Source organism: Mirounga leonina, unplaced genomic scaffold (genome assembly GCF_011800145.1).
Source record: "Mirounga leonina isolate KUSES-001 unplaced genomic scaffold, KU_Mleo_1.0 Mir_165, whole genome shotgun sequence".
Classification (NCBI taxonomy): domain Eukaryota; kingdom Metazoa; phylum Chordata; class Mammalia; order Carnivora; family Phocidae; genus Mirounga; species Mirounga leonina.
This window is the reverse complement of record NW_023270415.1, coordinates 40,174,392-40,199,678: the sequence shown is the minus strand read 5'-3', so window position 1 is coordinate 40,199,678 and position 25,287 is coordinate 40,174,392. Positions and strand designations below refer to the sequence as shown.

General features: G+C 34.1%; 1 protein-coding gene across 14 annotated transcripts in view; it reads left to right on the top strand.

Moving 5' to 3' along the window:
• The window catches only part of TRIQK (triple QxxK/R motif containing), a 93,684-nt gene that overhangs the window by 13,234 nt on the left and 55,163 nt on the right, over nt 1-25,287 (top strand). The gene's annotated exons all lie outside the window — the stretch shown is intronic.

Genomic DNA, 25,287 nt, shown 5'->3' with positions numbered 1-25,287 from the left:
GTAGAGGTAATGGCATGAACAGTGTCCATACCTTAGCATGTGTGTGTGGATTTATGTTTGGTGTGTGTATAAATGTGGATGTTGGTGTGTGAGAGAATGAGTTAGAATAAGCTTGCAAGTGAGCGATTCTTACCTAGTGATCTGTATTTTCTTTGTGACTTGGGAAACCAGCTCATGTGCCTAGAATAAAATGAAGGTGGGTGGAAGACTTCAGGAGAGCCCTGAAAATTGTAATGGCTACTGAGTCCAATGGGACATACAGCTAACTTGGGGTAGAGAGGTTGTTGGAAAGTGTTAAGCCCTTGTAAAAAATCAGATTATACATTTTACTGCAGAAATTGCTTTGGGAAGCTCAGTTGCTTTTTCTTTAAATTGTTTAGAGTTCAGTAATAATTAAAAAATATACATTTGAAAAGACTTTTGTGTGTGCTGCTAAAATTAGAGGGACTCATGAGATACAATCTAATTCCAGCCCCCAAATTTTGGTTAATGTTATAATAAGGACCCAATTATTTCATAACAGAGGGAATACAGATTTCTAAAGTAGTTACCCAGTGCTTTTATAAAATCATTCTTTTATGATATGCTTTAAAAGAAAGTAGTATAATGTGACAGTGAAGTTTAATTTTTGAAAAGAAGATAGAGAAATGATTGGAATACTTGTGATATTTTTCTTAAAGGTTTTAGAAGACATTGCTTGGAATGTTCTATAATTTAAAGGATATTCTAAAATCATGTTTCTTGTTTGCCATTGTGTATTAGACCTGGGGTTAAAATATTTGGGATGCTGGGGTGCCTGGGTGGCTCAGTTGGTTGAGTATCTGCCTTTGGCTCGGGTCATGATCCCGGGGTCCTGGGGAGCCTGCTTCTCCCTCTCCCTGTGCCTCTCCCCCTGCTTGTGCTCTCTCTCTCTCTCTCTCTCTCTGTGGTCCAATGAATAGGTAAATAAATCTTAAAAAAAAAAGAAAATATTTGGGGTGCTATATTTATTATTGCAAATTAAAGTTTTGAGACCTTGATGATAGAATCAGTTTTATATAATATCAGACTATTTCCCTAAGAGAACCATACTGACCTGCTCAATGCATGTGGTGGGAATATAGATACATATCGATATAGATATATAAATTTCATATATGTAAACTTAGTACAACTTAGTACAACTCCTGAGGAGGGAATAACAAAGAATTGATGGGAATGTTGACCTGAAAAGATTCCTTTCTTAGATTGGAGGGTAATTTGGAACTCTTGACAAAGATTAGAGATAACAGTTATTAGTTTTAAAACTGGGGACTAGTGTTTAAGCCTGTTTGTTTGTTTGTTTAGAAGCCTACCATTTTACAAAGTATTTTTGAGTACTGACTATGTGCATATACTGTAAGCATGAAAGTGGTACTCTCTTACTCCAGAATTTCCAATGCTTACTGACAATAAAAGAGCATGTGTAATTTGGCATCTTAAAAGTTAGTCCAAAGAGACTTTTGTTGAAGCCACTTAGCTGATACTAGAAGATAGTTAGGAGACCAAATAGTAGCAGAAAAGTGTACAATTTATATGTAATTAAGTTAATACAGGCATGGTGTATTCTGAGGCAATTCTTTTTTTTTTATTCTTATGTTAATCCCCATACATTACATCATTAGTTCTAGATGAAGTGTTCCATGATTCATTGTTTGTGCATAACACCCAGTGCTCCATGCAGAACATGCCCTCCTCAATACCCACCACCAGGCTAACCCATCCTCCCACCCCCCTCCCCTCTAGAACCCTGTTTGTTTTTCAGAGTCCATCGTCTCTCATGGCTCGTCTACCCCTCCGATTTCCCCCGCTTCATTCTTCCCCTCCTGCTACCTCCTCCTTCTTCTTTTTTTTTTCTTAACATATATTGCATTATTTGTTTCAGAGGTACAGATCTGAGATTCAACAGTCTTGCACAATTCACAGCGCTTACCAGAGCACATACCCTCCCCAGTGTCTATCACCCAGTCACCCCATACCTCCCACCCACCCCCACTCCAGCAACCCTCAGTTTGTTTCCTGCGATTAAGAATTCCTCATATCAGTGAGATCATATGCTACATGTCTTTCTCTGTTTGACTTATTTCGCTCAACATAATACCCTCCAGTTCCATCCACGTCGTTGCAAATGGCAAGATCTCATTCCTTTTGATGGCTGCATAATATTCCATTGTATATATATACCACATCTTCTTTATCCATTCATCTGTCGATGGACATCTTGGCTCTTTCCACAGTTTGGCTATTGTGGACATTGCTGCTATAAACATCGGGGTCTGAGGCAATTCTTATACTCTAAGAACCTTAACTATAAAGGAGCTCATTTACTTTTTAAATGAATGTGAGTTCATCAAGTTCAGGGGTTTTTTGTTGTTGTTGTTTATAAAAACCATTTGGACTATGTGGCACCTCAACAGTGAGTAACTGATTAAACCAGCATGACGTAATGATACTAATAACATTTAATGAACACTTACTATGTGAGAAGTACCATGTTAAGTACTTTATATATTTAGCTATTTAATTTAGTGCTCACAACAGCAGTATGGGATAGGTATTCTTACTGTGCCCATTTTAAAAATGGTAAGTGAGCTTAGCTTGGTAAACAACTAAAAAGTGATAGAACCAGAAAGGAAATGAATTAAAATAGACAGGAGTTAACCCACTCGTTATCAGGCTCATATTCTATAAGAGATAGAGAATATATAGTAATATTTTAAAACTCAAAGCATTTTTAATTGTTTATGATAACTAACCATAAAATATGGATGATTTAACTTAATGTTCTGAAAAAAATTTACTCAAAAACATGTATTGAATGTCTGCTGTGTGTCACAGTTTTCTAATTGTTTCAGACTCTTAGTATATAAAAACAAAGATCCCTACTCTTGTGGTACTATGTTCTAGTGGATGGAATTCAGAAAATAAACAGTAGAGTAAATTTAATATGAAAAGCCTTTTTAAATATTTTTAAATAGTTGATAGATCTAAGGTAAAACAACTTTTTTGTTGCAACGCTGATAATCTAATTGTTCCCATCATTTTGTAGTGCCTACATCAAATCATGAAAAGGATGAAATATTGATTGTTATGAAATGGTCATTTATTTTAAATAATTTGAGATTAAATATTATTGACCATTATTTTGAAGACATCTCTCCCTCTCCTCTCTCCTTATACACTGAAGATGCAGCATTCCAAGAAAGCAATTAAATGTCATTTGTCATTTGTAAAAGACTTTGTTTTGTAAAATTACAGACCTGGGTGATCTATGGCTAAAATGGAATGAAAGTGAATTAAAAAAAAGTCTTCAGACATATTTTTCCTATGAAGGACACATTTAAGTGTAGTCTTAGCACCTTAAAATAACAGGAAATGCTCATTATTGAAGATACAATTTTGCTCTTTTTGTTCAGCTATATCGGTGTGTCTTTATGTGTGTATGAGAAAAATAGGAAGGGAGAGAATAAATATGAGAATGACTTATGTCAGGGCTTCCTAGGTGCCTTTGTTACAGTAGCTTTTCAGAATCCTACCACTGTAATTCCAGGAATTGGCTAAACATTTACATATATTGTTAAAATAGAGGACGCTATTTCTGTCTTGGGTTTCTTTTACTTTCTCTTAAGTGATCTTAGTATTGCTATACAGGATCTTCCTTTATGTATGCATCTCCAGTAGACCACTCTGCACCGTTCTATTTGGTAGGCCATCTTTCATTAATTCTCTCTTATGAATGCTTTAAGGAGTTAAATAATGGATACGGTTTATGGACTTCATTATTGAAGTAGTAATGATGTGGTACAGTGAAAAATTAAAATATTCAATCACAAGGTCATTAACAAAGAATGAAAAATAATTAAGGGCAAAAGAAGAAAGAAGGTTTTAAGATAAAATCCAAACTTGAGTATAAGAAGACCCCTGTGTTGAGAGAGACATTGGAAAGATTTTTGCAGAGGATAGAATCTGTATTAAAAGAAAAGTCCAGTTCTGTTAGTAACTAGATTTTTGCATAGAAGAGATAACATGGAAGTCTTTGGCATGGGCTGTAAAAAGGTTTTGGAAAAAGTAGAGGTAACAAAAGTGACAAATGTAGTTAAAAAATGAAGAGTAAGGAGTGTGATGCATTAAGGAGAAATATGGTCCCTCAGAAATTATGATTATGGCCAATAAATGTGAAAAAGTTTGAGAACATTTTTTTCTTTATTAATTGCTTAAGGCATTTTATTCATAGACTAAGAGTTGCTTACTTTCATAAAATCCTGTTTTCTGATCTGAGCTAAACAGGGCAAGTTTAAAGGCAGGGGCTCAGAAGAGTTCATAGCCTTTTTGCTGCATTCATTTTTAAATGCCTTATTTGAAAGAGGATGTCCTAGTTTATGATTTTCATATTTTTTTTCCCTTTTAGAAAGAGGCAGATGGTATGAAAACTGGACTCCTTTATTTAAAGGGAATGTTGATATTTATAGCCAAGCTTATCTCCAGCAAGATTTGTTTTTTGCAGCTGTTCCAGGTTGGAAAAAAATATTATATTAAAGCTCTGGCTTGTTTTTCTTTCCATATTTGGGGGGGGGGATCTTCAGAAAGTGAAAAAGTGATGTTTGATTTTAAACATGAATGCAATGTAAACTGTGATTTTTTCCTTCTATATGTGAATTTTCTGTTTGTATGCTGTGATGATATTACTCTTTTTGTTTCACTGATCTATTTCCTAGATACATCACACTTGAAAAATAATTTACTCATCATTCTCATATCATCAAAGTATTCTAAGAAGTATAGTAGATTTTTATTAAGAGTTAGCCTATTTTATTAAACAAGCCATTTTCTAATTTTCTATTTTGATATTTTAGTCATTTTCTTTCTGCCCAGAGCATCTTCACTGGGAAGTTAAGGGGTTTTTTTTGTTTTGTTTTGTTTTAATAGTTACGTTATTTAACATCAGATACATATTTTTCTTTTTAATTTTCTATTCTTTGCTTCTATTTTTAATAGAAGCTGCTGGATATTTCTGTGGACATAGTTTAGTAAGTTCTTTTTAATAATTTAATTGAAAATTTATTTTATTTTATACCTAAACTTAATACACAGAGCTGTCTATTTGGGCACATGATAACACCAGAACGAATATCTATGCTTGTACACACATAAAGTCTTTGTACATATTTGTTCTGTATATGCACCTACACATACACGTTTTTTCATAAAGAAGGGTGTTTTTGTAGTAAATATATTGATTTATTGTGACTAAATGTGGTTACTGATTTATGTAGTGATAATTTACATAGATTGCTTGTCAAATTAAAGCAAGCCCCACTGTTCATCTTCTTGAATATGAAATTTTATGCAAATTATGATTGTCAGACCTGTATATTTTTTCTTTTTAATAATTGAAACCCAAACTTTTATTTAAAAGTTTTTATTGCTTGGGGCACCTGGGTGGCTCAGTTGGTTAAGCATTGAACTCTTGATTTGGGCTCAGGTGATGATCTCAGGGTCGTGGGATAGAGCTCTGTGCCAGGCTCTGCGCTTAGCACAGAGTCTTCTTGTCCCTCTCCCTCTGCTCCTCCACCTCCCACCCCCGGTCATGCTCTCTCTCTCTCTCTCAAATAAATAAATAAAATCTTTTAAGAAAAGTTTTTATTGCCTGTTTTTCAGCACTTACAGTTAAACTATTTATTCTAACATCATGAAGACTAGCATATTGCTAAATCTTTGAAATAAACCATTACTAGTGCAAATAATTTATTTCCAGAGAGTATCTATTTTCTGAGTAAACCCTTTAAACTTCAATCTTTAATTCACAAAATTATCACTCTCTCTCTTTAATTACATAAAACATGAATACCTTTTAAGTGATTTTATCAGTTCAGTTTATTAAACATCTTTTATTATTTCCTTAGTCTTTATAATGATACTCATAGTTAAAAGTGTTAAGTGAAGGATATGGGAATTCTTTGTTGGTTATCACTTCTATCTTTTTATAAGGAATGCTTTTCATGCTAGTATGACAGTTCATTGCATAAATGCCATTCTTTCCTTGCATGAGTGTTGGCCTAAGGTAGGTTTAGTAAAAATTTAAATGCAATTCTCAAAATTAAGAAACAAATTGACATGAAACACTTAGTGAAAGGTGTTAGCATTCTGTTGCTCTGTCTTCTCACCATGTAACAAAGAAAGTGGTTCTACAGAAGGTATGAAACTGTGCAAGTAAAAATCATGCACGTCACTATTCCTGGTTTTCTTGTTATTGCTGCATGATCCCAATGGATACCTATATGAGTGAGCATTTAAGGACCATGTGACTGGGGTTGTCTATATTCATTTTCTGCTTCTTTAGCCAGGAGATCCAAAGTATGGTTTTCAAATTATTTGAAAATAATAAAGATGAAAAGATGTTTTTTCAATCAGTACCTTACATATCTGAATGACATATAAGTTCAGATACAAAGATCTGGGGCAGAAATAAAATGAACTCTTTTATTATATGACATGGCTGAAGGAGATGCTATGTTTACTCATATAAATATAGAAGTAACAGTGTATAAAAGAAAATGAAATAAAATATATTTGTAAACTATATTAAAATAATTGACTTTTTAAATTCAAAAAACATTTATGTATTTCCTGTGCTTGTGGCCTTTCATTATGAACATCAGTGATCATCATTCTATTTGTTCATGGGGGCAAGTAGCAAATTGCTGACAATAATCATTCTCTTTTGGAAATATCTTCTAGAGGACCTAATTCAGAGGTAAAATGTTAACTTATCTGAGGGAGGATTTTATCAACACTGTTGAAAATTGGCCAGTGGGAAAGAGAGAAAACTTGCAGAGTACTAGTGCCATTTTATGGTAGAATAAAAATTGATTCTAAAATAGAAACCACTAAAACATATGTTAATACAGGGACATTTTAACTTATTAATAAGAATATAGTTTAGGAAAGGATTTAACATTCTTTTGCCTTTAAAAATAATTACTAGTAATAACCTGCATAGCTATGTTTAACTGATTCAATAATTAGATATCAGATGACCCATTTCCAGGTATATATTAATTAATTTTCTATTGCATAACAAATTACCATAAAGTTGGTGACTTAAAGCAACAACCATTTAGTAGTTCCCAGTTTTGTAGGTCAGAAATCCATGTGGCCTGGCTAGATTCTCTGTTTAGGGTCTTCCAAATCTGAAATCACACCAGAATGTTTAAGGCTCTGTGGAAGAATCTACTTCTAAACTCATATACGTTGTTGGCTGAATTTAGTTTCTTGTGGTTGTAGGGCTGAGTCCTCTTTTCCTCTTAGCTAACTGACCTCCTTCAGGCCACTCATATGTCTTGCCACATGGCCCTATCCAGCAGTGGAGAGTTTCTCAGGCATCAAATCCCTTTCAGTTTGAGTCTTTCTAACTTCTCTGACCTCTAAACCAAGATTTAAAGTGCTCTTATTATTAGATGAATCCCAGCTCGATAATATCCCTATTTTAGTCAGCTGATAAGACATTAATTAAATTTGTGAAACTTCTTTTGCCATTTAATTTAAAATAATCATAGAAGTTATATTTCATCATATTCACAGATTCCACCCACACTCAAACTTTGATTTACTTTGTGCTCCAAGATCACCTCATTATTTCTGTAGCTAATAGGAGGTCTTTCTTGCTTTACCCACTTAACATTTTTGTATTTACATTTGACATACCACTTCCTACATCTCTGCCATTATTATCATAGTTTTTTCTTATCTGGGTTTAGAACAGGATAGACATAGGGAATCCACACACTGAGATTTCTATTTTTGAAAAGCAACTTGTGAATATTCCAGGCAAAATTACTCTGGGTCTCTATTGGACATTCAAAACTGTTTTTGAGAAATCACACAGTATCCCAGTTAGTTGCAAAAAGCTGTAATATGTTTAGGAATTGATGTGACAGAAATATAGGAATGAATTATCTTATAAGGTAGTCAGACAACAGACTTTGAGGTACAGGTTAAGCTTGGGTGCAATACTAGGGGGACATGACAAAAGAAAAACAGTATAAAGAAAGACAAATACAAGGTGGTTACTGAGCTGGCCACAGCTGCATTAGAAAACATAGACTTGTTTAGTCAAGTGGGGAATCTCCAGACATGCTGTACAGAACCAATTACAGTTGACCCTTGAACAACATGGGTTTGAACTGTGCATTTAAAATATGTGGATTTTTTTCAATAAATACAGTATTTTTTTCTTTTTTTTATTATGTTATGTTAGTCACCATACAGTACATCATTAGTTTTTGATGTAGTGTTCCATGATTCATTGTTTGTGGGAATAAAGTATTTCTGCTAACTTACCTTATTGTAAGAATATAGTATATAATACATATACAAAATATGGATTAATTGACTGTTTATACTGTTTATATTAATGGCAAGACTTCCATTCAACAGTGAACTATTAGTGTCAAGTTTTGGAGGAATTAAAAGTTATACATGGAGTTCTCACCTAACCCCTATGTTGTTCAAAGGTCAATGTAGCTGAACTGAGAAAGAGAAAGAAATTTATCTGCCTGCATCTTCCTCTCTTTTGTTTCTCATTGGTCATCCTCTCTTTTGTTTCTCATTGGTCAAAGCTCATCTCATGGTATGTTAACTGTCCTTGTACTTTTCAGATTGTTGTTGGGGAAGTCAAATCTCACACTGTGTGATCTGGGGCTTCATTAGAATCTTGGAAGTGGTGGGAGGAGCCAGGCTTTCTTTGGGTGTAGGAGTAGGTATTCCTGTGACTGTGGAGGTGGTAGTGGAAGCTGTGCTTTTACCTTTACACCAGAGGAAGTCAAGACAGACAGTGGTATTAGATGATGAGTTGAAGGTAATGGCTGGTGTTGACCATTGGGCAAGGACTGAGGCTATAGTAGGCAGTGAATCTGGGGAAGCGCATAGGATGATTTATAGTAATTGCATCTGGATAACTTCTTTAAAGATTCTTTATCATATGTAAATGTGCCTTTGATAGTACCTAGGCCACAGTTGGAAGTCATTGAATGTTTCTAAAGTTTAATTTTTAGGTAATGTAATCTCTTTGGTTCTTAGAGTCTCTTCAAAATTTGGATTTTTTTCACTGACAGGGAAATAATTCAATCATAATTAACATGAGAAACAATAGATATCATTCCTTTGGATACCTTTGTTAATTGAGTCTTAGAGTTGTACTGAAAAGCATTGATCTTATGGATGTATTGCTTTTCAAATGTGAGTATTCAACCAGGTCAGTATTCTTTGCTAGTGTAGACAAAAGCCAGTTGTCTAAATTTCACACAATTATAGCATAATTCAGATTAGAATTATATTACAAATATTAGAAAAATATTTTCTTATTGTCACTTATTTTGTTGTCATTGTTAGCAAGAACAGGGTAGGGTAGAACCCAGGTTCTCTGATAAGGCTAGTTGAACTGTCCAAGAACCCCAACTAGGATAAAACAAACAGACACCTAAGCACATCAAAATTAAATTGTTGAAAACAGGGAAAAAATAAATATAAAATAGTCACAGCAGGGGATGTATATGAAGTAAGGAAAAAAATACATTTGAAGAGTGTTCTTTAATACTATGCCAACCAGAAGACAAAGGAGTGACATCTTTCAGTACTGAAAGAAAATAGAATTCTATACCCAGCAAAAATATTCTTCAAACATGAAAGACAAAACAAATACTTTGTATCTAAGAAAATAGCTGAGAGAATTTGTTGCCGAAAGCTTGCACTGCAAGAAATGTTAAAGGGAGTTCTTCAGGAGAAAGGAAAATGAAACATCAATCTATACAGTGAATTAAGTGAACTGGAAATAGTAAATATGTTGGTAAATATGAAAAACATTTTTCTCACTTCTAAAAATTTTAAAAATATACTTGATTGTTTAAAGCAAATATATTGGCTATGACTTATTTATTATACATGTAGCTGTAACATGTAACTGTATGCGTGAAATTATATATTTTGGGGTAGTGTGAGCTTTTAATGTTAAGTCATATTAAACTCTTAAGTCAAATTAAGCAGACCTGGCATTGGCAGTGTAGCCATAACTTTCTGATGTTAGTAAAAACAAAATTGGCTACTTGAAATTAAATCATGCCAAGGTTTTGATACACTTGTCTTAAGATATTAATGACACACTTCAAAAACATTGATAAGAAGTGTCCAGATTCTCAGATGTTTGTTGCGTGAGTTTTGTTTAGTTGTGTGTATTTTTTTTTTTCAGTGAATGTCTGGCACGTTGCAGTCCTCAAACATATGATTATCTTTGTTGTATTGGCATATTCAGTGACTTGTACATTCAGCAGTAGCGTTTGAGCAAGTTTTATCAGCAAGCAATATTGTCAGTTAGTAAATAAGTTTCAAAAATCACGTAAGAATGGATTTAAACTTGCGAATGTAAAGACTGAACTTCAAGTCACTGTAGCTATAGTAATTGCTTATTGTTTTAATTTAGATGTTAACACTGCACGTGCTGTGCATATTCTGATTTTATTAAAATAAAAAGTTGAACTGCACAGCCTCCTTTGTTGTTGTCAATTGTGGTTTATTATTATAGGTGAAAATAAAGTTGTGCTCTTGCCTGAAAAAAAAAAAAGGCTCAAAAGATTGGGGAAAGGGAATGGAAGTTTACTGTTGTAAAGCCTTACATAATATGTAATATAGTAGCACATTATTTGAAGATAGACTGTGATAAGCAATATTTGGACATTATAAATTCTAGAGTGACCACTAAAAATGCAAAACAAAGAGGAATAATCACAAATTAAAGGGGAAGGTAGAATAGAATACTAAAATATGTTCAATTAATCACAAAGCAGCAGGTAAAGAAGAACAAGGAAAAGAATAGATGGAACAAATAGAAAATAAATTACATGATAGTGGATATAAACACAAACATAATTCCATTAAATAAAGTGATCTTCACACTCCCATTTATTTATTTACTTATAAAAAGATTTATTTATTTATTTGAGAGGGGAAGGGCAGAGGGAGAGAGAAACTCAAGCAGACTCCATGCTGGGTGCAGAGCTTGATGCGGGGCTCAATCTCAAGACCCTGAGATCATGACCTGAGCCAAAACCAAGAGTCAGTTGCTTTAAACCAAATATTTTCAGATTGGGTAAAAAAGCAAGATCCAACTGTATGCTATTTACAAGTCCAATTAAATACCTCTGTGCAAGCAATCTCAGTTGTATCTGTCTTCCTTGTTTCTACCAGATAACCAAATAATTTAATATTTTGATGCTTATTATTAAGAAGCATGAATATATATGTTATATATACTATATATTTTCCCTAAATAGTATCAGCTATTGATTTGAATCTTTTTTTATTTATTTGAGAGAGAGAGAGAGCACAAGTGGGGGGTGAGGCAGTGGGAGAGGGAGAAGTAGACTCCCCACTGAGAAGGGAGCCCTACCTGGGGCTCAATCCCAGGACTTTGAGATTCATGACCTGAGCTGAAGCAGATACTTAACTGAGGCACCCAGGTGCCCCTTGAATGTTTTAAAATGTTAACGTAAATGTATTAACAGGTGTATCATTGCCCACAGATTTTTTTTAAAGATTTTTATTTATTCATTTATTTTAGAGAGAAAGAGAGAGTGAACGGGGGTTTGGGGGAAGAGGAGCAGAAAGGGAGGGAGAAGTAGGGAGAAAGAATCCCAAGCAGACCCTGTGCTGAATGCAGAGCCCCAGGTGGGGTAGATCCCACAACCTGAGCCAAAACCAAGAGTGGGGTGCTCAACCGACTGAGCCATCTAGGTGCCCTTCATTGCCTACACATTTTAACTGCATTATATTTCATTGATGAATGAATTGTGGTGTACATATAGGACTTTGGATTTTTTTTCAAATTTTTTTTAATTTTTGCTGTTATTAAGTAGCCTTTTTAATATTTTGTTCACATAGAGGATTGTTTCTCTAAATTCAGCAGTGGAATTGATGGTTCTGGTATATACATATCTTAGATTTTACTAGACATTCTGTAGCACTCCCCAAAATGCTCATTAATTACTCTTATTTTATTGTAATAATCTGTTCTCTTAAGGAAGTTCCATAAGAGGTTGCATATATTTTATAGGTATTCATACTATTTATAGATATTTAAAAAATTTTATTACTATAGTAATTATGATTTTTGTGTATAGACTTTATAAATTGTAACTTTACTGAGCTCTTATGAAGAATCTTGTACAGATTCTAATAATTTGCTTGTAGTTTTTCTCTGCCCCTCCCCAGTCATATTATTTGTGAATAATACCTTTTTTTTCCTTTCAGTCCCTATGTCCTGTCTTCCCTTGTCTCACTATATTACCTGGATTTCTGATTACAGTGATTACCTTTGTCTTGTTAATGATTTTCACTATTAAGGATAATCTTTTCTCTCTCTGTTTGCTACCTGTCAACACAGTAAGAAGGTTCTTTTCTATTGCTATTTCCTTCCTTCCTTTGTCTCCTTTCTCTCCTCCCTCCCTTCGTTTCTTCTTTCTCTCACTCTTTAAGGATCAATGGATATTGAATATAACTTTTTTTTCCTGTATCTGTTGAGGACTTCCAATTTTTTTTCACCTTAAATCAGTTAACATGGAGAATATTATTAGTGTATTATCTAGTGTTAAACTATCCTTTCATTTTTGTTATTAGCCCAGCTTTATTGTGGTAAATTTTGTTATTATGATTATACATATTGTATTTATTTTCTAATATTATATTTAGGATTTTTATCTCTCTCATTATAAGTGAATTTGGCCTATGATTTCTCATTCTCATAATGTCCTTGCCTTGGTGTCATTGTAAGGGTTTGTTAGCCTCATGAAATAAGTTGAGAAGTGTTGTACCTATTTGTATTTTTCAAAATAGCTTGTCATTTTATGGGTCTGATATAGCCTGTTTATATGGATTTTCTGTCTCTTGACTGGTTAATAGAATTTACCTGTAAAACTATCCAGTCTTGTTTTTGTTTTGTGTGTATATCTTTTCCTTTTTAAGGGTAGATTTTAAAAACTGATTGATTCCTTTAAATGAGTTTTGTTCTGTTCAATTTTATGCTACCATTACCTTCTTGAACTGGTATTAGTAAATTTGTTTTCTAAGAAATGGTATTTTATATTAATTTTTAAATTTATTGATAAGAAGGTTTTTTTTACAGTATTCTCTTGTTAAATAATAGCATTAGTTGCTGAATGTTTAGCTATGTTCCCTTATACATTTCTAATACTATTGTACCTTTTTTCTTGTTCTATCACAAGAGTTTTTTCCATGTTCTTATTTTTCAAAAGATCAGCTTTTGTCTATGTTGATCATCTCATCTCTTTTGCATCTTTGTTTCATTGTTTATTGCTCTTAGTTTATTTAGTTATTTTATCACTCCTTGTAATTTGGGGGACTTTACTCCTTTTTTTCCTAGTGTTTTCTTTTTAGTTAAATTATAAATATAATACATAAAACAACATGACACAAGAGTGTTAGATGTTCAGTTTTCACAAAATGAATACTCATGTAAACAGAACCCTATAATTTCTTGGTAATTTGCAGTTGAAATGTTTTAATCTCAGTGATCCATAACATTGCTGGGAATGTAAAGTCTTTTATTGCTTTTTAACTATTCTAAATCTCTATCTTCCATATTTTCACTTGATAGCTTTTCTTTAAATATTTCTTTTTTGTGAAACTGAATGCTCTTAGGTCAGCTATCAAGCAATGCTTTGACATCTTTTTAAATGAAATTCTTTATAAAAGGCATTACAGGGGCACCTGGGTAGCTTAGTCAGTTAAGCCTCGAACTCTTGGTTTTGGCTCAGGTTGTGATCTCGTGGGTCATGGAATAGAGCTCCGTGGTGTGGCTGCACACTCAGCAGGGAGTCTGCCCCACTGATTCTTTTCTTGGGTCCCCTCTCACTCTCTCTCTCTGGTATAAATAAATAAATCTTAAAAAAAAAGGCATTATATATTTGATAGAATAGGAATTAAAATAGACAATGGGAGATAGAACCCAATACAAAGTAGAATTTATGGTTTTCTCATTTGTGTTTTGGTTCATATCTGGGGTATTTTTTCTCTATTGATCCATTGTTATAGAAACATATGTATATATATATACTTTCAGGGGCATCTGGGTCACACAGTTGGTTAAGCATCCAACTCTTGGTTTTAGCTCAGGTCATGATCTCACTGTCATGAGATTGAGCCCCACACTGGGCTCTGTGCTCAGCATGGAGTCTGTTTAAGACTCTCTCTCCCTTTGCCTCACCCTCTATCTCTCTCTCTCTCAAATAAACAAATCTTTTAAGAAGAATAAATTTACTTTTGTATTTTTGCACTTTTTTCTCTATTTTTGTTTATTTGCTTGTTTCTACATAGTAGAATTATATTAGTTAATAACCCAGTGCTTCTCCCCATTAACCTATTTTCTCAGTTTTTAAACTCAATACTTTTTATTGTATTTCTCTGGCAGTATAGTTTGGTGGTTTTAAAAATGAGCAATTTGAATCATTGTTTCTAAATATAAGTTTTAATAACACAATCTGTTTGAAAACTACCAGTGTGAGAAATCCTTATATTAGTAAAATGGTAATGATATAATCACATGAGACTTCAATATAATGAATACATTTAATGCAGCTTCTGTGAAATTGGATGTGTACTAGTTATTTTTATACTTTTGACACTTATTTACTAATAAAGTTATTTTTTAGTGAGTCATACAGGATTATGAAATTATTAGAAACAAAATAACCATAAAGAACATTCCGATGGTTGCCTTGAGAGGTTTATTTCCCCTTATATACTCAGATTAACTTTACTTCTGTGAACATATCTTTCATTGGTTTTAAAAGATATGTTTAAAATATATGTAATATTATTATTGGGCCTCTCCAATATGCCTGTTTCTACGATTTGTTTGTAGGCATGAAAATACTTATCCTTAACCTGATACATATGATCATGTACACTAGTTTTTTTTAATTTGAAGGAAATTTGGGAATCATTTAAGAAGGGAAATAGCATGATTTTGTCAAGGTCATCCAATCTTTTTTTTTTCTTTTTTTTAAAGCCTGGGCTCAACTAAAGTTTTATATGTTCTGGTCTGGTATATTAACACTGAATGTTTCTTAGAAACCATCTATGTACCAAACTAGGATTTTCTTTTCCAGTTAGCTTTTCCTAAAGTTAGCCAAAGAGGAGAGAGAAAGAAAAATCTAGGTGATTTTTTCAAAGTTTTTAAAACATTTCTATTATTGAAATATAGTTGACATACAATGTTACATTAGTTTTACTTGTACAATATAGTGATTTGGTAATTCTATACAATATGCCATACTCACTATGGTAAGTGTAAGTACTATCTGTCACCATATACTGTTATTACAATGCTATGGACTATATTCCCCATGCTGTATTTTCCTCCCCATGACTTAATTATTTTATAATTGGAAGTTTGTATCTCTTAATCTCCTGCACCTATTTTGCCTGTGCCCCTACCCCTTTTACCCACCCCCTTTCCTCTGCAAGCAACTGTTTGTTCTCTGTATCTATGAGTCAGTTTCTGTTTTGTTTTGTTTTTTTCAGGTTTTTGGTTCATTTGTTTTGTTTTTTTAGATTCTACATATAAGTGAAATACTTTTGCTCTCTCTAGATGGACTTAAGTGACTTTCCCCAGGGTGTTTTTGTTGAATTTGAAAATCTAATTACTTGAAATAGGTAATACACATTGAAATGACTAATAATTAGCATAAGTGATAATTGCCATAAATAATAATTGCCACAAACTAAAAGGCAACTTACTGAATGGGAGAAGATATTTGCCAATGACATATCCAATAAAGGGTATCCAAAATATATAAAGAACTTATACAACTCAACACCCAAAAAACAAGTAAGACATAAACAGACATTTCTCCAAAGAAGACATACAGATGACCAATAGACATATGAAAAGATGCTTAACATCACTCATAATCAGGGAAATGCCAATCAAAACTACAATGAGATATCAGCTCACAACTGTCAGAGTAGCTAAAATCAAAAACACAAGAAACAAGTATTGGTAAGGATGGGGGAGAAATAAGAACCTCTTGCACTGTTGGTGGGAATGCAAAATGGTGTAGCCACTGTGGAAAACAGTAAGGAGGGTCCTCAAAAAATTAAAAATAGAGCTACCCTATGATTCAGAAATTATACTACTAGATATTTACCAAAAAGGTTACAAAAACACTAATTCAAAGGGAGTTATGCACCCCTATGTTTATAGCAGCATTATTTACAATAACCAAATTATGGAAGCAGGCCAAGTGTCCATCAATAGATGAATGGATAAAGAAGAAGTGGTATGTATATACAATGGAACATTATTCAGCCATAAAAAAGAACGAAATCTTGCCATTTGCAACAATATGGATGGAACTACAGAGTATAATGCTAAGCAAAGTAAGTCAGTCAGGGAAAGAAATACCATATTATTTCACTCATATGTGGAATTTAAGAAACAAAACAAGTGAGCAAAGGAAAAAAAGAAAGAGAGAGAAACTAAAAATCAGACTCTGAATTATAAAGCACAAACTGATGGTTACCAGAGGGGAGGTGGTTAGGGGCATGGGTGAAATAGTACACTTATGATGAGCACTGAGTACTATAGGGAATTGTTGAATCAGTATACTATACACCTAAAATCATATAATATTGTATGTTAACTATAATGAAATTAAAATAAAAGGTTTAATGAAAAAAAAAGTGTGAAAACCATCATTTTCAAATTTTAGATTAAGTGATGAATCAATATACATACATGTAATTGCACAATATAGATCTTTATAGATCTTGAATGTTAGCATTTCAATATATGCACTTTTCCTTTTTTATGTATGAATATTTATGTGTACATTGAAATGACACTTTTAGTTGTCTGTTTAGAATTCCATTAACCCTTATCTTCAGAGAACATTGATTTTATTCCACTAGCTATTCCTCCGGAATGCAAACATATGCTTATGAGAAGTAGACCCCATGGCCAACTTTAGGGATAGGCCTAGTTGTTTTAAGAGCAGTCTCATTTTTTTTTTGCCCATAGAGTGGAGCACTTGTCTGTAAGGCATAAAATAATGTGATTGACATCTGTGGGGTATTTAATATTTGATATTACTATTACCCTCAAGTTGGTCTACATTAGCATAGGTTAGTTACTTGTTAGATTTAATTCAAATGGGCTTTTGTCCATTGTTTCTTAGGAGATCTACAAGTTAAAAAATCTTAGGTATTAACTTTTTATTACAAAATATTATACAAAAAAATAAACATGACAAATTTCATTGATAATAATGCTGATAGATTTGTCACTGTTAGAGAAGAAAGTTACAAATATAAATGTGGAAAGGGCAAAACTACAATGAATTGTGTGGCATTGGATTGGAAATTGGAAGCACTGACTTCACACCAATATGTATGTTCTCTAGCTCTGTGCACTGACAAGCTTGGAAATGGTATCACACATTAGCAGGCAGCATATCCTGTCCCCAGATCTTTATGGCCAAATACTATTCCTCACTGAAAGGTAACTGGGCTTTTGGGAGAAATGGCAGATTCCAGGGCAGGATCAGGGAGAGTGTAAGATGAACCTTGAATATTTTATTGTGCCAGAAAATAACAGGTGTTTAAAAAATGATGGCAATATGTCAAAAAGATATAAATCACTTGAAGGACCTTTCATTGGCTAAATCCAGGACAATTTGAGCATCAAAATAAACAAATGATATAAATAAATTTTAACCCATTGAATAAAACAGCAATTTATGAGTACATACTGCTATAAACACAAAAATGAGTAAATAAATGGGGAGAAGAAAACACTTTTTAATACCATAGAATATCAGCTAATAAATGTACAAGGAATGATGAAATTAGAAAATCATCATGTGACAGCTGTATGAGTATAATTAATTCAGCACAAAACATCAATAAATCCTAAACTAGTAGTTGCATATTTGAGGAAGAACAGGATATTTTATATAATTTCAAAGTACCCCCAACCAAATACTTATTAATTACAAAGAGGAAAAAACTAAATTCACAGTGGGGAAATCAGGTAGATTATCACCTTAATCAAGTGATCAAAGTTAACACTACCAGTTGAGGAAAACATGCAATGAGAAGAAAACAACACTGCTTCTGTGAAATTCCTTGAGTTTAGTTAGAAAATATATGAGATAGAACATAGGAACAACAAGTCAGTCTTTGGGACAAATGAGAAATTCAGGTTGGTCATACACAGTTAGAATGATGCTGGATGTATGATCAAAGAAGCCAAGGCTAGGGATATAGGCCCTTGATACATATATTCAAGGGAATGAGATACCCAAAGGAGAGCATATGTGGAATGGATGAAGTATGGGGAGCACCAGTGTTTAACAGGCAGACTGAGGAAGAGTACATATGAAGGTGGTAAAGAAGAAATTAAGATGGAAAAGGGGAGAATTGGGACAGTGCTGGCTGGGAAACCAACAACTTAGTTTCAAGACCAAATACTCAGTAGTGCCATATGTCACAGAGAGATTCATAAATGAGGACAGTTTGTCCCATAGTACAATCGGATATTGTGGTATTGTCATATCTGCAGCAGGTATTGTCTAAAATAATCATTTGTTTCCTGAAATGTAAGTTTTCCAGAAGATGTGTCATTCCTTCCCTCTACTGCAACACCTTATGAATGACAAAACTAGTTGAGGTACAGTGTGTTGTGAATTGTACTTGTGTACTTTATAGTTAGGGCAATAGTGTATTGGGGCAGGAGTTGGCCCACGGCAGTCCTGGTTCATACTTGCTGTCCTGGTGTCACAGAGTTCCCTTTCACTCTCAAAATGTTCTGGCTTGGATGGTAAATTATATGGTCACCCTATTTTAGGTCTCTGTTGGCAGAATATTCCTATCCTATATGAAGCTGGGGAGCTGATAAGCATGTCTCTTAGCCAGTTCTTGACATCTTTTATTGATCAACCAGAGGCTTATTCACTTCCCTTATAATCCTTCTAAATCAGCTTTCCAATAATCCCTCTATTTCACCAAACTTTACATGAAATAGAGGCTTCATGAGATGATAATGTGCAAATTTGAAAAAATATTGGTCAAGAAACATTGGAAATGACATATTCAAGTTCTCTTTAAGAGATCGACAAGGCACAGGAAAGCTTTTCAGTAGACTTCCCAAAGTTGTTAATATATTGTCCTAAAATGACCATATTTGGGGAACTTGGTTCATGTTTGCTTCAATGTAAATACATGCAAACTAAGAAAAAAACTTTTAACTTCAAATAAGTCAAACTTGGTTATTGTGATTTTGTTAGATTTAGAGTGTATCAGAACATTTCATCTACACTGAACACAGATATATTGGACGTTCCTAGTGAAATGTGTTTAAACCTTTGGGCTAAATAGAAAAAAATGTACTTTTTGTCTGTAAACCTTTGTCTCTGGTAACTTACTGAAAGCTCTGAATCATAAGAATTCACTAATGTTACTTGAGAATCAAGGAAAGGGAGTTCATATTGAGAAATTATGATTATATATATATGTTTATTTAGGAATTACAGAGATAAGAATAGATGCCATCTAAGATGTTTGCATCTAGAACTTATTGTTTTCCCTCATCCTTTAGCCACCAGTTTTTGGTACCATCTGGACAGAATAAAACTTTTTATTATCTGTATGATAATTGAAACAATCTTGGGTTTCATAAATTCTCCTAAAATAACCAGTTTAAAGGGATTATAAGTATTGAAATATCAAGGCTCGTGACCTTTAGATCTATAATCCTATTTTCAATTACTCTTTGTCTCATCAGAAAAAAACAGTCTGAAGGTGTATTAGTTAGAGGTCAAAGTAGACACAAAACTGCCTTTTCTCTACCTCAGGATCATTGAAGCCAAACATATACTTGCTTCTCATTCCTCTTGACTCATTAAGCTCTTAGCATGCAGTAGTACACACTGCCTGCCTTACTGGTTTTATACTAGAATTGTAGATGTCCTTGCTCTTTCAATATGGTTGAATATGTGTCTCTTCTTCTGTCGGCACTTTGTAATAGTAAACACAGCATTTGCTGTTTTGTTTATTCGGTACCATATTATTGTAACCTTAGAAACTTTTTGACAGTACAGTTGACATAATAAAGTCCTTTATTTCACTTGGTCTTAGCCAAAAGGCCGAGAAGCGATTATATAAAATCTTTTATTTGAAAGATAGTATAATTTATGTCACTAATGACTTTTTATTGACAATTAAAAGGTATATCGTGGACCAATCCTAGTTTAACTAACCTATCCCCTTTTGCAAATATAATACAAGAAATTAACTGAAGTACATTTCCCATTTTGCTGAATTTAAAACCTGTAAATAGTAATGATCATTTTCCAGTTAGGAACATGGTCACTTACTTGGTAGAAATTCTCTCTTTCTCAGATTTGAAGTGTTTATCCCTTTGATATTCGTGCAAAGTTCTGAATTTAAAAAATGATAATTCCATGGGACCCTGTTACTGCAACATCCCCTTCCCCCAGTGATGAGCATTGTTGATGGTACATGCAAGGCAGCTTTTTGTCTATTCTGGGCAGTATAAATTTAATGTGTTGTTTTCAAGTATGTCATGTGTCCAGATGCCACGGCAATCTGTGCATTAAAAGGCATTAAAATAAAAGTAAGTAAAATATTTGTGGGTATTTTTTGATGGAGGCCAGGGAATTAGTGATACAATTATGTTTAGATAAACCAGTTCTAAGGTTTCAGGAAAAACAAGGGCCTTATTTTCTTACAGCAATTATAAACATTTTATAATGTATATTTATAATACTCCCCTACCCTCACCATTTACCCCTATCTATTTCTCCCTATTACTCCTTATATTACCTATTTCTGTTAATGACATACCATCTCTCTAACTGAGTATTTTGCCAAGTGTGGTCCATGTACCACTTGAGATTGAAAATCCTGGCAGGGAGTTGGTGCTTGTTAAAAATTCAGCTTCCTTGGTCTCTCCCCCACCTTACCGACTGGGTATCTTTGAATAATGAGGCCTGAGACTTTGTATCTTAATCCTCACTCAAGTTTAAAAGCACCATTATCTTCAGCTTTTCCTCTGCCTCATACCCCCTTTCTGCTCTTCCCAAATTCTGAAAAGTCAAACACCAGATGTCTCTTCCTTTCTACTTGCTGTGTTGCTCTCTTAGTAGATTGCCTTTGGAAAGTACCTAGATTTGTTTTAAGCTTGTTAATTATCTTCTAACCTTCTAGCCTTTCTAAACATATTAAAAAGTATCTGATTTGATTACCGCATTGCACAATACCCTCTTATGGTCTCCTGTTGAATTTAGAAAAAGTTTGAAGTTTCAGCCGATTTTTAAAATCTTCCTCAGCTTTGTCATACTGTCTTATTTAGCCTCCACCAAAGAGGCTGAATGATCTCAGTCCCTGCTGAGGCCTTCCATCTACTTCCAGCAGCGTTTCTCAAATGCTAGTGCACAGAATTACCTATAAGCTGGTTAAAAAGAAAAGTAGTGATTCTTAAACATTAATGGCCAAAAAACAAGAACAAAAACAAACAAAAAAACCACAAAAAACCCCTGGAGATTCATGGACCTGAGCTCTTGAGCTTTTGATTCAGTAGGACTATGATGGGGAAATCTGCATTTTAATGAGCATCCCACGCAACTCCTGATGTTGGTGTTGGATGGACAGCATTTTGACAAATGCTGACCTAGAGCCTCTAGTTGCTCCTGGTGAGTTGGTACCTAACTAGACTCTAGAGACCTGAGTCTTTCTTCTGAAGTGTTCAGTTCCAGCCAGGGGACCCTTTCCAGAGGGACTGGAATTTCCTCATTTTACCCAGGCCACAGGTGACTCCTGAAGAGGCCTGCATACTCAATGCAGTTTTGAGATAACCTAATTCAAGATATTACACATTCCTGTTATCTTTATTTGCCATCCAAGATGACACATATAACTATTTGTTCTTCCCTGAACACTTATGCCCATGTTATTCTGTGGCTTATTTTTATTCTTTTACTGGACCAATCTCTTACTATTCTCTTTCTTCTATTTTTCTTTATATAATTCTTGAACCCTATCCATCCTCAAGCACTTAATTGATTATCAGTTTTACCTCTTGACATTAATTGAAACCTGATTTTTCTCATAGACACCATTTCTGTAAAGCCTTAACTGGAGACTCTTCTTTCTTTAATTCTCCACATACCTGTGGATTAAAAGTCTGGTTGTTATCTTTTTATTTTCTTATTGCCACTTCTAGTTCATTTACTTTTCCATGCATCTAAAAACAAACAAGACAAATGAAACAAGAAACCCAGCTCCTTTGTAGTTGATTCCATTTGACTGTAGTAACCTCAACCTCCTAATTGCTGTTAAGTGTGGATATCCAGGTCACTCCCCCGTCTTCCTAACTTAGAGTCTTTCCGCCTTAGCCCAAATCCTTCAACCATCCGGGGTGCCTTCACTATCCACATGTGTGATGTTTGTATTATCCCGGCCCTCATTTCCTTGTCTGCCATGCTGTTTTCCTATTGCTTTAGTCACTCTGGATCATAACCTACTCCATCTCAGTAATAACATCAATCTCCATACTCTCTGTTGATAACCTTTAGTTCTCTAGTCAAACAAAATCTAGTTCTTTTCTTCCCCAAACTTTGGTTATTTGACCTCATCCAAATTTTAAAGTCCCAAAATTGGTTCACTTTCTGCTTAACTCTACACCCTCTGCTGTCTTCACTTCCTTCTCTAGCTTTAGACGCCGTGACACATCACTTTATCCACTTTATATAGTATCCTAAACTTTTTTGCCCTACTGCCCTTCTGTCATGCCTCTCTGGGAAAACCTAAACTTGTTTAATCCACCTATTTATCCCTTCCCAAAGCCAGCAGTGAACAGCTGAGCACTCAGGAAAAAAAAATGCTATTTTTCAATCATGTAGTTTAATGCTACCATGGGTTCATGGTTACCAAATTAATTCGGTCTCATAGTGTTTCTCATTAATCCTGTTTTCCCTGGATAGCCTTTTCTATTTTGCCCCAGCATAAATATCCCCAGCATAAATTCCAGCCTCTGCACTCAAATTTCCAAAGTTTCTACCTTCTATTTCACTCTTAGAAGATAATCATGCCTCCTACTTCATAGTGAACGTGGAGCTGCCAGGTGAAACGTCTTTGGACTACCAAACCTCAAAACTTACATTAATCTTACCCATCCTTTTTTCATCTCTACTGTTAAAGTGAAAGAGGTAGTTTCCTGTGATTATTACTTCAAGTGTGCACTGAATTCTATCTCTTCCTACGTACTTGAAAAAAAAATTTTTTTTAAATTTTTTTCCCTGTCTTTTCACCCCCTCACTTTCTATTGGCTCCTTCTACTTACTATTTAGACTGACTCTGATTTCCATCTGTACTCAAAAACAAACAAGCCGTCAAGAGTAAAACAAAACAAAGTATAACAAAAAATCTTCCCTAACCTCTCCCTCTCTGAGTAATATCCTATCTCTCCCCTTCCCTTTACTTATTTTGTAATAGATTTGTCTATGCTTTCCATCCGCTTTCTTACATCTTATATATTCCTTTGCCCATGGGAAGTAAGTGTTTTAATGAGTGTTTTAGGGAAGAGGCAAGGATCACCATTGTTAAATGATGTTACAAGGGCACATCAAACTGATGAATACTCACTCGATTTAGGTCTAAAGGAGCCATTGCTTCTTTCACCCAGCACACTGTTTTTGAGATTTATCTCCATTGTTGCATATTATCAGTATTTTTTTTTTCTGAGTAATATTATATTGTATGAATAAAACACAATTTATCAGTTCTGCTGTTGATCAACATGAGGGTTATTTCCAATTTTTGGCTATTATGAATAAAGATACTATGAACATCCTTGTACAAAGCTTTTTTGTGGGTGTGTGTATTTCTCTCTCTTAGATAAATACCTAGGTGTAGAATTGCTGGCAGTTAACTTTGTAAGAAATTGCCAATTTTTCCAAAGTGGTTGTGATTTTACACTCCCATCAGCAATGTACTAGAAGGTCAGTTGCTCTACATCCTCCCAATATTTTGTATAGTAAAACTTTATTTGAACCATTCTAGTGGGTGTAGTGGTATTTTAATTCTTATTTTAATTTGCATTTTGCTGACTACTAATGGTATTGAGCTTTTTCATGTACCTATTTGTCATCTGTTTATCTTCTTTGATGAAGTTGCTGTTCAAGTCTTTCACCTATTTTTTTATTGGGTTGTATGTTGTATATTACTGAGTAATTCTTTATACATTCTGGATGTAAGTTCTTTTTTCAGGTATTATGAGTATTTACAAACTATCTGTAAATTACATATTTATTTTCTTTTTTCTTCCTGGTATCTTTTGATGAGCAAAAACTAATTTTGATGAAGTTCAGTACATCCTCTTTTTTTCTTTTCTTTTCTTTATAGTCTATACTGTTTGTGTTCTAGAAAATATTTGCCTACTCCAAAGTCATAAAGATAATCTCTTTTTTTCCTAGTAGCTTTATTGTTTTAGCTCTTTTGTTTAGGTCTATGATCTATCCTCAATTGATTTTTATTTATTTATTTATTTGAGAGAGACAGAGTGAGCATGAGCAGTGGGAGGGGCAGAAGGAGAGGAAGAAACAGGCTCCCCACTGAGCAGGGAGCCAGACATGGGACTTGATCCCAGGACCCTGAGATCATGACCTGAGCCAAAGGCAGATGCTTAACCATCTGAGCCACCCAGGCGCCCCTATCCTAAATTGATTTTTTTAAAAATTTTATTATGGTATGTTAATCACCATACATTACATCATTAGTTTTTGATATAGTGTCCCATGATTCATTGTTTGCATATAACACCCAGTGCTCCATTCAGTACGTGCCCTCTTTAATACCCATCACCAGGCTAACCCATCCACCCAGCCTCCTCCCCTCTAGAACCCTCAGTTTATCTCTCAGAGTCTGTAGTCTCTCATGGTTCGTCTCCTCCTCTGATTCCCCCCCTTCATTTTTCCCTTCTTACTATCTTCTTCTTCTTCTTTTTTTTTTTAACATATAATGTATTATTTGTTTCAGAGGTACAGGTCTGTGATTCAACAGTCTTACACAATTCATAGCGCTCACCATAGCACATACCCTCCCCAATGTCTATCACCCAGCCACCCCATCCCTCCCACCCCCCACCACTCCAGCAACCCTCAGTTTGTTTCCTGAGATTAA